This window comes from Sturnira hondurensis, unplaced genomic scaffold (genome assembly GCF_014824575.4).
Source record: "Sturnira hondurensis isolate 20B ecotype Veracruz unplaced genomic scaffold, ASM1482457v3 Scaffold0007578, whole genome shotgun sequence".
NCBI lineage: Eukaryota > Metazoa > Chordata > Mammalia > Chiroptera > Phyllostomidae > Sturnira > Sturnira hondurensis.
The window spans coordinates 480,227-493,577 of NW_028080209.1; positions in this window are offsets into that span (position 1 = coordinate 480,227).

A 13,351-nucleotide genomic window follows, 5' to 3' on the forward strand; every position below is an offset into this window, starting at 1 on the left:
TAGACCAGTTGAAGTTAGTAGCAATCAAATCAAGATATTAATTGAGAACAGTCAACATTATACTATGTGGGAAATATCTGAAATACTCAAAATATCCAAATTAAGCATTGAAAATCATTTGCACCACCTTGGTTATGCTAGTCACTTTGATGTTTGGGTTCCACGTAAGTTAAATGGAAAAATCCTTCTTGATCATATCTCACATGCAATTCTCTACTTAAATGTAACAAAAATGTGCCATTTAAAAAATAAATTGTGATGGGCAATGAGAAGTGGATACTTTAATGTGGAATGGAAGACATCGTGGGGCAAGCGAAATGAACCATCACCAACCTCACCAAAAGCCGGTCTGTATATATGCTGGGATTGGAAGGGAGTCCTCTATTATGAGCTCCTTCCAGAGAACCAAACAAGTAATTCCAACAAGTATAACTCTCAATTAGACCAACTGAAAGCAGCACTTGACAAAAAGCATCCAGAATTAGTTAACAGAAAATGCACAATCTTCCATCAGGATAACGTAAAACTGCATGTTTCTTTGACGTCCAAGCAAAAATTAACAGTTCGGCTGGGAAGCTCTGATTCATTCTCCAAATTCACCAGACATTGCATTTTTGGATTTCCATTTCAGTCTTAATGGAAAAAATTTCAATTTCCTGAAAGACTACAAAAGACATGTAGAAGAGTTCTTTACTCAAAAAGATAAAAAGTTTTGGAGAAGATGGAGTTATGAAATTGCCTGAAAGATGGCAGAAGGTAGTGGTACAAAATGGTGAATGTGTTGTTCAATAAAGTTATTAGTGAAAAAATATGTCTTTCATTTTTACTTAAAAACCAAACAACACTTTTGGCCAGCCCAATGCCAAGAGCAGTTTCATGTTCCAGGAGGAACACTCTGGTGGGGAGGTGGGCTAGAGGGACACAAAACTGGAGGCAGAGAGCGGTGAGATGGCTATTAGGACAACACGGGCCAGGGGTGATGGGGTCAGAATGAAAGCAGGGGCCGGTTGATACAGAGTGTCAGGGAGATGTGAGGAACTGGTGCTGCCTGCTGTGTTTCCGGCAGTTGTATGTGGGAGGGGAGAGGGCAAGAGCAGGACCTGCTTGGGAGAGCAGAGGGAGAGTTCCAACCACCGAGAACAGCAGGACAGATGGAGGTTTAAGGAGAAAGAGGACCTTTTCCATTTGGATATTTTTCATACACTGTGGGTCATTCAGATGGTTGGCAGAATAACTCCCACCCCTGGACCCTGCCATCTGAATCCCCACAGCTTTTGACTGCCATACATGGCAAATAAACTTTGTATTTGTGGTTAAGCATACTGACATGGGAGAGAATCCTGGATTATCCAACTGGGCCAAATATAATCACGAGTCCTAATAAGTGAAAGAGGAAGGCCGGAGCATCAGTGAAGGAGATGTGATGATGCAAGCAGAGGTCAGAGTGAAGTTATTTCTGGAAGGGGCCACAAGCCAAGGCTGGAACGTGGCTTCCAGAAGCTGGAAAAGGCAGGAAATAGACTCTCCTCTAGAGCCTCCAGAGGGAACACAGACCTGCAGACACTTCGATTGGCCCCGTATGACCTACTTCAGGATTACAACCTCCAGGACTGTCAACTAACACATTTGTATTTTTTAAGTAACTAAGTTTGTGGTAGTTTGTTACAGCAGAAATAGGAAGCTTGTACATCTTGTCACTGAGATGCAAAATAGCTCAGAACTCAGGCTCTGGGGTCAAAAGGATTTCAGTTCTTATTATAACTCTGTCACTTCCCACGCTGTGACTCTGGGTGTAGTTCACCAACCTCCCTCTAAGCTTCTGTTTTCTCACCTGTAAAATGGGACCATCTAATAGTGTTTGTGTCTGGAAAGAGAAAATGAGGTGAGAATGGAGACAAGGGAAGGGAGGAGAGGGTCTTTTCACTGACCAATGACTGCAATGTCTGGGAACTCACTGGGTCAGAGTAGCTCCCTCCTATGCACTTGAGAACATTAAGGAAATTTAGGTGGTTAATAATGCAGGTTGGCAGAAAAGATCTCCCTGAAGAAAGGGCATTGGAGTTCAGACTTGAAAGATCATTGTTACTGATCCTAAGTTGCAAATTTACTTTCATTTCCAAGTTCAGAGGCCTCGTCCAGGAACCGCTGAGGTGAGCTCTCAGGGCAGCAGGATCCTTCCTGGGTCGCCACACTGCTGTCTCCCTCAAACGCTAATTTCAGAGGAGGCTCTCACTTCCTGTTCTCTATTCCTTCTTACAGTCGAAATCAGGAAAAGCATACCATATTTTTCCGTGTATAATGCACACTTTGTGCCCAATTTTTTAGGGAAAAATAGGGATGTGCATTATACATGGGTATAATTCCATATCTATATGTTTTTAATTCTTTTATTTATACTTATGCATTAAAAGTGTGACTCTAGAAAGCAATAACAATATCCTTATACAAAATTACACCCTGGAATATGATAATTGGTTTTGTTTCTAAATATAAATAAATAAATAATTGAATTTAAAAATTAAGACAAAAGATTATTTTCCCTGAAAGATTGGGTCAAAAACATGACTGCTTATTTACATAGCAAAATGCGGTATTTTTTAAATTTACCATACCTCTGGTTCAGACTTAAGACGTGGGCTGGATTTTTTCCATCTGTGTCATCTAATGGACATTTTAATCTCAAAGAGGTTTCTGTTGTCTAAGAACAATGATCTCCTACCCACTCTCCACCCCACCCCAACCTCCAGGTTTTTTCCTATTTTGTCATTAATGAGACTTCCAAGAGGGTTTCATTCTGAGCACATTATCCTGTTTTCTGCTGATAATTATGCTTTTATTGTGTAATATTGCTTCAGATTTGCATAGCCTGTCTCCTCAACTAGAAAAATAAAAGCAATAAATGCATATACCCAGTAACCTGCAAACAGGGATAATGTACTCAACTTCTCTAATTTCTCGAATTTGTGTGGTACTATTCTAACCACATAACGGGCTTAATAAATGCAAAAGAAGCAAACTGTTTCCAATTTCTTGTGTCTGTGTATAACCCAGTTGGATAAATACAGAAACGGTCATAATCATCAGAGCAAATTCCCCACTAAAAATGGCAGCTTTTCTCAGACTGCCTCCTGACTGACCTTGATGCAATAAAAACCATAAGCAAGACAAAATGTTGCCCTTCTTCCTGCCTCCCTACTCCTTGAATCTGGGGCTCTGGTACAAGAAATCCCTGTCCCAGTCGTCTATTGTGTGTGGTGAAGAGGGAAGAAGAAACACTTTTCTGCCAAAAGAAAGAACATTCCCCTGAAAGCCAGAAGCCACTCCCAGTCTTGCCTATAGCCTGAACCTACACAGAAAGGCATCCCTCCCCCATACCAATTACTGCACACACACCTGAAAAAATCACTCTGCTCTTACCTGGACAGTCTCTACCTTAAGTCATGGAGGAATCCAGCCCGATTAGACACACTGGCAGAGCCACCTTCCAGGGAACCCACCCAGAACCCATTCTGGAAGGAAAAAATGAGACAGGAAAACCATCAACCTCTTCAGAATGGGACTTGCCCTCATACAAGTCAGTCAAAAATTATTCATCAAGTGTACACCTTGCTGGCCTCTCCTCGATTGGAAACTCCCCACATTGCTTAACCAATCAAGATAGAGAAGATTTGCATCACTAGGTGCTGGGTAGTATAGTTTGTTTCATAAAGTTGTGCTAACCAATCAAGTATTGCTTACCTGCAGAATGATTGACAGTAGTTTAGGTATGTGGAAAATGGTTTGGGAGAAAAAGAAAAAAATGTTTTACATAGTAGGTGGTCCTAGAAGAACTGAGAAGATTGTTCATTATGTATCCTGATGACCTCATTTGGCATGTCCCTGGCCTGTCCTGACCTATGGGTTGGTTGACATTGCCAACAGAGAGTTTGTTAATTAAGAAAGAAGTAGACGGAATTCTGAAGCATATGCCTTAAGATCAGTTAGTGAAGGGATTATCAGAGAAGAAATAGAAGAGACTAGGAATATGGGAATAACCTAGAAAATATGCTTTCCTATAAACCAAACAGTGCCACAAAAAGGGGGCATGGGGGGGTGGACATGAAGAGAGGATTCTCAAGAGAATAAAATTCTGAAAAAATGTTCAAGAGGATAAAATATTAAAACACATGTTTATATTTTATGATTATTGGGGCACCAATAACCTTCCTTAGAATGTAGAGTGTTAAAGGTCAAAGCTGTCTTTCAAGAGTAAAAAGTAAATTAGAAATGAGGAAATGAAGGCAGTACATGTAAATAGTCCTTCAAATTTTGCAAATACTGTATTTTTCAGAATGATGTAGTTAATATTTGATACAGTTGGCCTAACAAGCAGAATTTTATAATTCAAAATACCCAGTACATGTGAACAACAGAAGAGATAAACAGTGAAAAAAAAAGTTTATTTGAAATCCCTGAAAAAATACTTGTTAACCACAATAAATAAATATGCACACTACTTCATTGGTGGGAGCAAATACAATAGAATTTTGCTTCACTTCCCTAAAGGAACACAGGCTTCGATGGGTAGGTAAGGTGGGATTACAGTAGTTGACCAGGAGACCCAGGAATACTTGAGTGATGCCTTATCAAATATGCTGTGATGCCCTCGGGAAAGCTTGACCCATAAATAGTAATAGCAAATTGTCAATCAAAGGTTTACTCTATAATTACCTGGTCAAATCCCTGACATCCCTTAGTTTTATGGTAAGCTTCTCTGAAGCATGTGACCTCAAGTTAGGTCTCGTGTTCCCGTTTAAATCCCACTGTGCCACTAGCCAACTGTAAATCCTGAAGAATTAAGAACATCCAATGCCGTGGGAAGAAGAAAGATGGTTGGGTCACAAAGGGACTCTGTTCAAGGTAACAGAAATGGATCCAGAAAAGAGAAGTAAAATGCTACTATGTAACCTTTTAATGTACTATGACCACCCCCCAACTCTTACTAAACATGCCCTGCTCTGGAATCTGACCAATTGGAATAATTTCTTCTCTTGAAGATCATGACAAATAAAGGAAAAGATGGAGAGAAGTGGAAAACATCTTCAGCTCCCTAGGCACATGGGAAACTACCTTCTAGCTTCCTGGGACTATGTGACTAGTTTTAGCTAACAGTTAGTGGGGAAAAAAGGTTCTTGGTCAAAAAATGAAACTATCATTACATGATTCTTCTTCTCTTCCCCTCCCAAGTCAACCAAGACAGCTTTGTGTTGAAATGTGGAATCAGAATATAAAAGTAGTCTAATTAGCTGAGTCATCATGGAGGGCAGCTACCCAGAGAATCACCCAAGCCTACAACTGATGCTGTGTGAATGAGAGATAACTGCTGCTTAATTAAGGTACTAGGGGTTGTTTGTTACCACAGCGTGGTCTAACTTGACCTGACTAATATAGGAGAGAAACAAGGATGTTGACCCACCCCAACCACATATCTCAGGTAGATTTGAATATTCATGAATAAAAGAAGCCTGTCCACAAACCACAAAATGGTAGACACTATGCAGAGCACATGCCCTATGATTGTGAATACTTCTTCTAGAGGTGGATGGCTGTGTTGCTCCCATTTGGGAGGGCATGTGTAAAGCTGAGTAAAATGGCAGCAGACAGAAGGAGCTCAAGCTACTGAGTTTTAACTTCCTCCCTTCTTCCCCACACCTACTTTATTTTCTGGTTTATGTTAGCTCATTTGACAATGAAGAAAAACATTTGAGATGAGGTTGAGTGAGTGAGGTTATCAGACTCAACAAAAGCCTGACAGGGTGGATGAGACGTAAGTCTAAACCTTTTCTGTTCCCGGCAGGCACTACTTTGGCTGGGCTTCTGAGCTGCTCTCAGAGACCAGGGGAAGTGGAGAAAAATGGGGCCTAGGGAATAGAGATTAAATGGAAGCTTGCATTTGCATTTAGAGGGAAGAGAAGGAGTTGTCAGACGGTAAGGTGTGGTGAGAGGAGATTGGAGGATATGGATGCTGATCCCAAAAGTTAGGAGGACTGCTCCTTCTTACTTCTGAGGTGAATGTTTCCAAGGTCCATAAACACTAAGATCAGACTTGCCTACATCATAATAATAAGACCTAATATTTGCTGACTGCTATTACAAGTCAGTTTTCTAAGCAGTATATGACTACGTGAGGATGAGGGAGAGAGAAAGACAGAGAGGAAGAGAGGGAGAGAATCATCACAACAGCCCTTCACAGTACATGCTATTATGACCCCATTTTGTAGATGAAGTAATGAAAAAATGAACCAAAGGTCACATCACAGTGAGTCCATAGGCTGTTCTCATTCCCTTGTACTGTACTTCTCACTTGGGAACCCAGGAAAGCTTTATTTCTAAACTTCCACATCTCTGATGATAGGGTGTGCGAAGAGGCAAAATAACTGAAGATTTTTATTATAACTATGTGGTGTTAGGACAGACCTCCATGATATTCTCTCTTACAAAAGGAAGCCAGTGGTCACGTGTGTCACAGGCAGGAATGGCACAGTCTGTAGGAACTAAGAAGAGAGGACAAAACAGCCCGTGAATCTCCCTCGCCAGTGGCCCTTGTTGAGTCATTTCCCACACTTAGTGTCAATGTCTGTGGTAGAAAGATCTGGCTCCCCAGGCTTATCAGAGAGAATGTGCAGTTCTGGGGAGACAGCAAACAAAGGGAGACGTTATGGCCTGATTCCTTTCTCCCCCATTTTTGAGGTTGTGTTCTGTTTGTACAATATGACCTTGGAAAAAACGTGGGGCATTTTGATCTTCTCATCCTGCCTGACTTCAGCCAAGAGCCCTACCTGGTACAAATACGGGCTTTCTGTGATTTTTCACTCTGGCTCATGTTTTGCATTTCTCTTCCTCTTTCTCTCCTCATTCCTTAGGAAGTGAGAGGTGAGTGTGATACATGTGGTTGTTTCTTGTTAGTGGTAACAGATACGTGTCCCTATTACCTGATACAATTTCCCCTTCAGTTGCTATTTTGGTGACCTTAAATTTGAAATAAACTGTTCATTTAAATTCATGTTTCTCTTTCTACACCCTCTTATTACCAGAAACATAAGCTGCCTTACAGAAGTTAGAAAAATATTCTGAGATACTAGACAGGAAATGAAACATATCTTTAGAGAACACTATGTGTTAAGCTACAGTTTAACTGAAGGGATTGTACTAGGCTAAGAACATTGCCAGTTCAAAGCCCTAAACTGTCCCGCAGTGGTGACTGGTGCTCCAAACCAGAAGGACATGTCACATGAGGGGAAGGTGAAAAGGAAACGGTGTAAGAAACAACAGAAGTAGGTGGGATTTGGGGTGTCTGAAGCAAACTCATGATCTCACCCAGAAAATCCTTTTGGGAGCTGAGGAACTAAAGGTTCTGGGTTCTAATCAGCAATCACTCCTTTGATATGATGTCTAATGTGGATCCACCCATGCACCGATTTGTGTGTATCACATGACACCATTCCCCTGTGATGGTTTTGTCTGTCACCTCACCCTGGGAAAGTGAATGTGTGTAGCCCTTTGTCTTGCCGATGTGTTCATTTGAATTCATAGTTCATTTGAACTCATAGTTCATTTGAACTCACGAGTTCACCTAGTTCGGTGAACTCAGTAGCCACTGAAATTATATTATGAACATCAGAAAGGTTTTCTAGAACAAACTCAATTTGATCCTGACAAGTTTTTTCTTAACCTGTGCTAAATTCTGTTTGCAATATTTTTGGCACTTTTGCATCAATATTAATAATTTATAATTTTTTGTGTTGTCATAGTTTAACATTAATATACTTACTTCATTTAAAGAATGCTTTTTATGCTATTGAGCCATTTAATTAGAATTGGATTTATCTTCTTTTCTCTTTAAAGACTTTATTACATACCCTAAGTATCTGGGGATAACTCTTTTACACTTTTCTCTTTTTTCCCTATGGAAATTATTTTATTGATATACCTCTGCAGGGGTTGGCTTTTGTAGAGAGTTATATTGAGCAAAGTAGTCTCTTCTGATTTTTCCTTTGTTTCTCTATTTATTTTGTTCTTGTCATTTCTTATTTTCTTTACTTGCAACTGCTCTATTTTTTTTATGATGAGACTTATCTTATTAGAAAACAATGTTGAAGTTTTTGAATTTATGCATTATACTCTTCTTTAGTTTTCTAACTTTTTAATTTCTGCTTTTATTTTTGTTACCTACTCCTGCTTTCATTTGGTTGATCTTGTTCTTTTCACTTAATTCACTTTGTTTCATTCTTTTCCTTTCACTGATGTAAATAAGACTATGAATTCTCCTCTGAGTACTGCTTTAGCTACATCTCAGAATTTTTGAAATGTGATTTTTATCATTTTTCTAGATTTTTCTTAGTTTATTTTTTAAATTTCTCCCTCTAGTCAAGAGAGAGATTGTTTTTTTAAGTTTCTATGTGAAAGCACATTTATCCTTTCTGACTTTTTGTGGAAGAGAGCATTTACTGTTTCTGATTTTCTTATTATTATCTACCTTGTTCCATTATGGTCAGAGAATAGTACCTATATCATTCCTACTTTTAGGAATTTATTGGAGTTTTTGTGACATCAAAACTGGTCTATTTTTTAAAGATTTTATTTATTTACTTCTAGAGAGAGGGGAAGGGAGGCAGAAAGAGAGAAGAGAAACATCAATGTATAGAAAATAATAGATTGGCTGCCTCTCCCATTCCCTCAACAGGGGTCCTGGCCCACAGCCCAAGCGCATGCTCTGACTGGGAATCGAGCAGGCAACCTTTCAGTTTGCAGGCAGTGCTCAATCTACTGACCCACACCAGCCAGGGCCAAAGTGGTCTCTTTTTATTTTGTTTTGTTGGAACTTGAAAAGTTGTGCTCTCTACTTTCAATGAAGAAACTTTGATATACACTCGTATAATGTTCTGGTGACTTCTTGTCATCATCATGCAACGATCACCTTTGTCTCTATAATTGCCTTTGGTCTTAGACTACATTTCTTTTATTTTTTTAAAGATTTCATTTATTTATTTTTGCAGAAAAGGAGGGAGAAAGAAAGGGAGAGAAACATTAATCTGTGGTTTCTTCTCACACACTCCCTACTGGAGACTTGACCCACAACACAGGCATGTGCCCTGACTGGGAGTCCAAGCAGTGACCTTTTGGTTTGCAGCTGGTGCTCGATCCACTGAGCCACACCAGCCAGGGCGTTAGACTATCTTTCTAAATATCAGCGTGACTTCACAAGCCATCCTCTGTTATTGTTAGTGTTGTATATCAAATTGCACATTTTATTTTAACCTCTTCATGTCTTTAGGGTATTTTTTGTGACTCATGTGAAGAGCACATAACTGGACTTGGTGATATTATTAATAAAATCTGAGAATTTTTTAACTCCTAAATTTAAGCTATTTACATTTATTGTGATTACAAGTTTTCTGGATTTGTTTTCATTATCATACATTTTGCCTTTTGTTTTATGTTCTTTCTTTGCTTTTTTCTCCTTTTATGATTTATATTAAATTGATTAAATTTTAAGTAATCTCTAATGTCCTCCTACTGGCTTAGGGGTTTTACATCCAATTAGTTAAGAGTTACCCCTGCACTATTAACATGACAACTTGGCAACAATTGACTAACAATTGAAGTTCATCGATACCTCTGCCCTCCTTCCAAACAAGACAAAAACTTTATAATGCTTTTACTTTACTGCCTCATTCTCATGTTATTCGTAATTTGTCCCTCTTGTTCTTAAATTTAACAGTCATTACTGCTAGTGATTTTTATAGTCACAGTCATTTTTCATTTTCCAGTTTAATTTGCCAATATGTCAGACAGGTTAGTCATCGCTGCTGTTTGTTGTTGTGTCTGTGTGTGTTTCTCATCTTTGCTGCTTGGATCTTAATTTTTCCCTCCAAGTTCTTAAATTGTAATAAAAGAAAATCAAGTGACAACCACAGTGTGATGCTACTTTTTATCCATAAGACTGGAAAAATCTAGTTAACAAAACTGTGTTGGTGAGAATGTGGGGAAACAGAAAAGTTAACAAAACTGTGTTGGTGAGAATGTGGGGAAACAGAAAACCTCATATTGCGGATGGAACTGTGCAGTAGTGTAATCTCTAGGAGGGCAATTCTGCAAAATCTGTCAATATTACTAATATAGTACACTTGGCCCTAGCTGGTGTGGCTCAGTGGATTGAGTGCAGGCCTGCAAACCAAATGGTCACCGGTTCAATTCCCAGTCAGGGCGCATGCCTGGGTTGTGGGACAGGTCCCCAGTAGGGGGCGCATGAGAAGCAACCACACATTGATGTTTCTCCTCCTCTCTTTCTCCCTCCCTTTCTTTCTGTCTAAAAATAAATAAAATCTTTTAAAATATGTATATAGTACACTTGGACTCAGCGACTCCCCCATCAGGGTTTTACTGTTGTGAATTTCTTGCACATCATGTTTTACAAAGTCTATGCAAGACATTACTTATAAGAGTGAAAAAATTCCAATAGCCTAACTATTCATTAACAGCAATTGGCAGGTTAAATGAAGTACAGTACTACTACTTTTTAAAAACAAACAAACATGTATTTCTAAAATCTAAAAAGTTAAGCTCAGAACAAGGAATTTAGGGAGTTGCTCTGTGCAAAAATAGAATGCAAGTGTATACACACATATATAATTAAATATACATTAAATTTCTCTGGAAGGATAACATAAAGCTCCAAGTATGGATTACCTCTCAAGGGGTGTTGGCACACTGTGGAGAAGGATGGGAGTGAGGCTTTCCTTCTGTACACCCTTTTGTGTCTTAAATTCTAAACCACATTAATATATTGCCTATTGGAATAAATTGCTTCTTTTAAAAAAAAGAACAATAGGAGGGTAAGTGGATGCAGGAAGTATAGGCAACTGTTTTGAAGAGTTTTGTTGTAAAGTTGGGCAGAGGTTACCTTTTCCCAGTCTGTGACCCAGGCAAGTTAGTCACGTTTCTAAGTCTACATTTTTCTCATTCCCAGAATTGGAGGCAGCAATACCTGCCACATAGAATTATCTTGAAGATAAAATAAGAAGCTATATTCAGGCACTTAGCACAGCAGCAGCACACAGGAAGGACTCAGTAAACGATTGTTACTGAATTATTCAAGTTCGCAAGTCCGTAAGACTCTAGGTAGAAAACCCAGGATTTCCTAGAGCCACTAGATGGCATCAGACTCAAATAAATGGTGTTCCTTTTACTCACCCACCACCCAAAACAGGGGAGATGCTTGTTTTCTTTACTCCCTAAGGCCTTTCTTCCACCCCCCCACCCCCCATTCCCCCACCCCCACCCCCACCCCCGTCCCCGAATTCCGACAACTCCACTCCTCCTCTTCTTGACTCACCCCTGCCGTTCGGCGTCTACCCGACTCTGCTAGAGCACAAAGGACCTGAAATTCAAGACTGAGCAAAGCAGATGAGGTGGGGGTGTTTGGGGCTACAAAGAAATGAGAGTTTCTTAAGTTAACCCCTTTCCATACATATTTTCCTTTGGAAAAAATAAAACATGACTGAATGAGGAAGATACTGAATGTTAATGGCAAAAGTAAGAGAAAATCCAGTGGTGTTACGGGGATCGGAGGAGTAATTGAAAAGAACTAGCACTCTGGGACAACAGCATCACTAACACCTGTGGTTACAGACAGGCCACACCTGTAGGGTTTGTCTGTGGAGGATGACCACCTTGACTGTTGGGAAACATTTTTCTGGGTCCCTGACATGAGGTGTAGCTGGCGGTTTCTCCTGAGATGACAGAGTTGGGGGACATTTTAAGACCCCAAGGTCTGCTGCGTCTTCCTGTACTGCCATTAGATGCCCAACTTTTCCTCCCAGCTCTATGACAAACTAATTAGCTGTGTCATTTCAGGCCACTTTCCTTTTCTACAACATAAGATTTGACTGCTTGCTTTATTTTTATGAGGCCTTCTGGGTTGAAAGGATTATGAGTCTGGGGATGTAAATGTGCTGAGGATGTCACAGAATTTTAACAGACTATCTTCCACGAGGGCTACATAGTCTCCATGGTTGTGAGATACAGGAATTGTCATTCTCAGCATATAAATACAGGAAGGGCATTTGGTGGGAAGGGGAAGGAACCAGGCAAGCCCTCCCCCTCTCCAAAGGTATATTTCACCCTTATGACGGCTGAGAGACAGATACCTGGAGCTGCAGGGTGCGAGCAGGATGAAGCAAAGGCTTCTGTGCGTAGGGAGCTTCTGAGCCTGCTGCCTGGTTGCCAGGCAGAACAAAACCCCACGCAGCAGCACCTCTGGCTAGTTCATTGCTAGCGCTGGAAAGTACCTGCTATTTCTGGGAACAAGGAGTTTCTGTTCCTAGAATGGGAATCTTTAATGGTAAGTCCATCCCTGTAACCAGTTAGGTGTACAGCTTTGGATTTTCATTGGTTGGTGCATGAAAGGAGGGTTGAGAATGAGGACAGTGGGAGGAGATTTAGTCATTTATCCAACACTTATTATTGTCTACTATGAATTGAGCCCTGTGCCAGACAGTAAAGTTTATTATGATATATGGCCTAGTGTGGACTCTGAGGTCAGGCCTGGATTCAAACTCCAGCTCTCCCTCTGTGTAAGCTTGGGGAAGTTATTTAATCTCTTTGAGACTCAGTTTCCTCATCTATATAATGGGGATAATAATAATCAACTTCATACGATTAAGGACACAAAATGGTAATACAGAAAAAACACTTAGCATAGTTCTCACTCAAGTTAAACTCTATAAACAGTAGCTATTATCAGTTTTTTTAAAAGATTTTATTTATTTATCTTTAGAGGGGAAGAGGAGAGAGGGAGAGAAATATCAATGTATGGTTGCCTCTGGTGTGTTTCCTGCCGGGAACTGGCCTGCAACCCAGGCATGTGCCCTGACTGGGAATGGAACTATCATCCTTTGTTCACGGGCCCGTGCTCAATCCACTGAGCTACACCAGCCAGGGCAATTATTATCACTTTTTTAAATTTTATTTTTTAGGGAGAGGAAGAGGAGAGAGATAGAAACATCAATTTGTTGTTCCACTTATTTATGCATTTGTTGTTTAATTCTTGTATGTGCCTTGACTGGGGATCAAACCTAAAACCTTGGTGTATCGGTAAGACGCTCTAACCAACTGACCTACCCACCCAGGGCCTATTATCAATATTTATTAATACTTAATTCTGAAACTATATTTTGCCTTTCCATACCCTAGCTCCCAAATATGAGACATTGCTGGGAATGGGGAAGGGTAGAGAAAGGCAACCTCATCAATATTCATGTCCAACTGGCTAACATGAACTCAGACAACGGACAAGACTAATAGGGTAGCC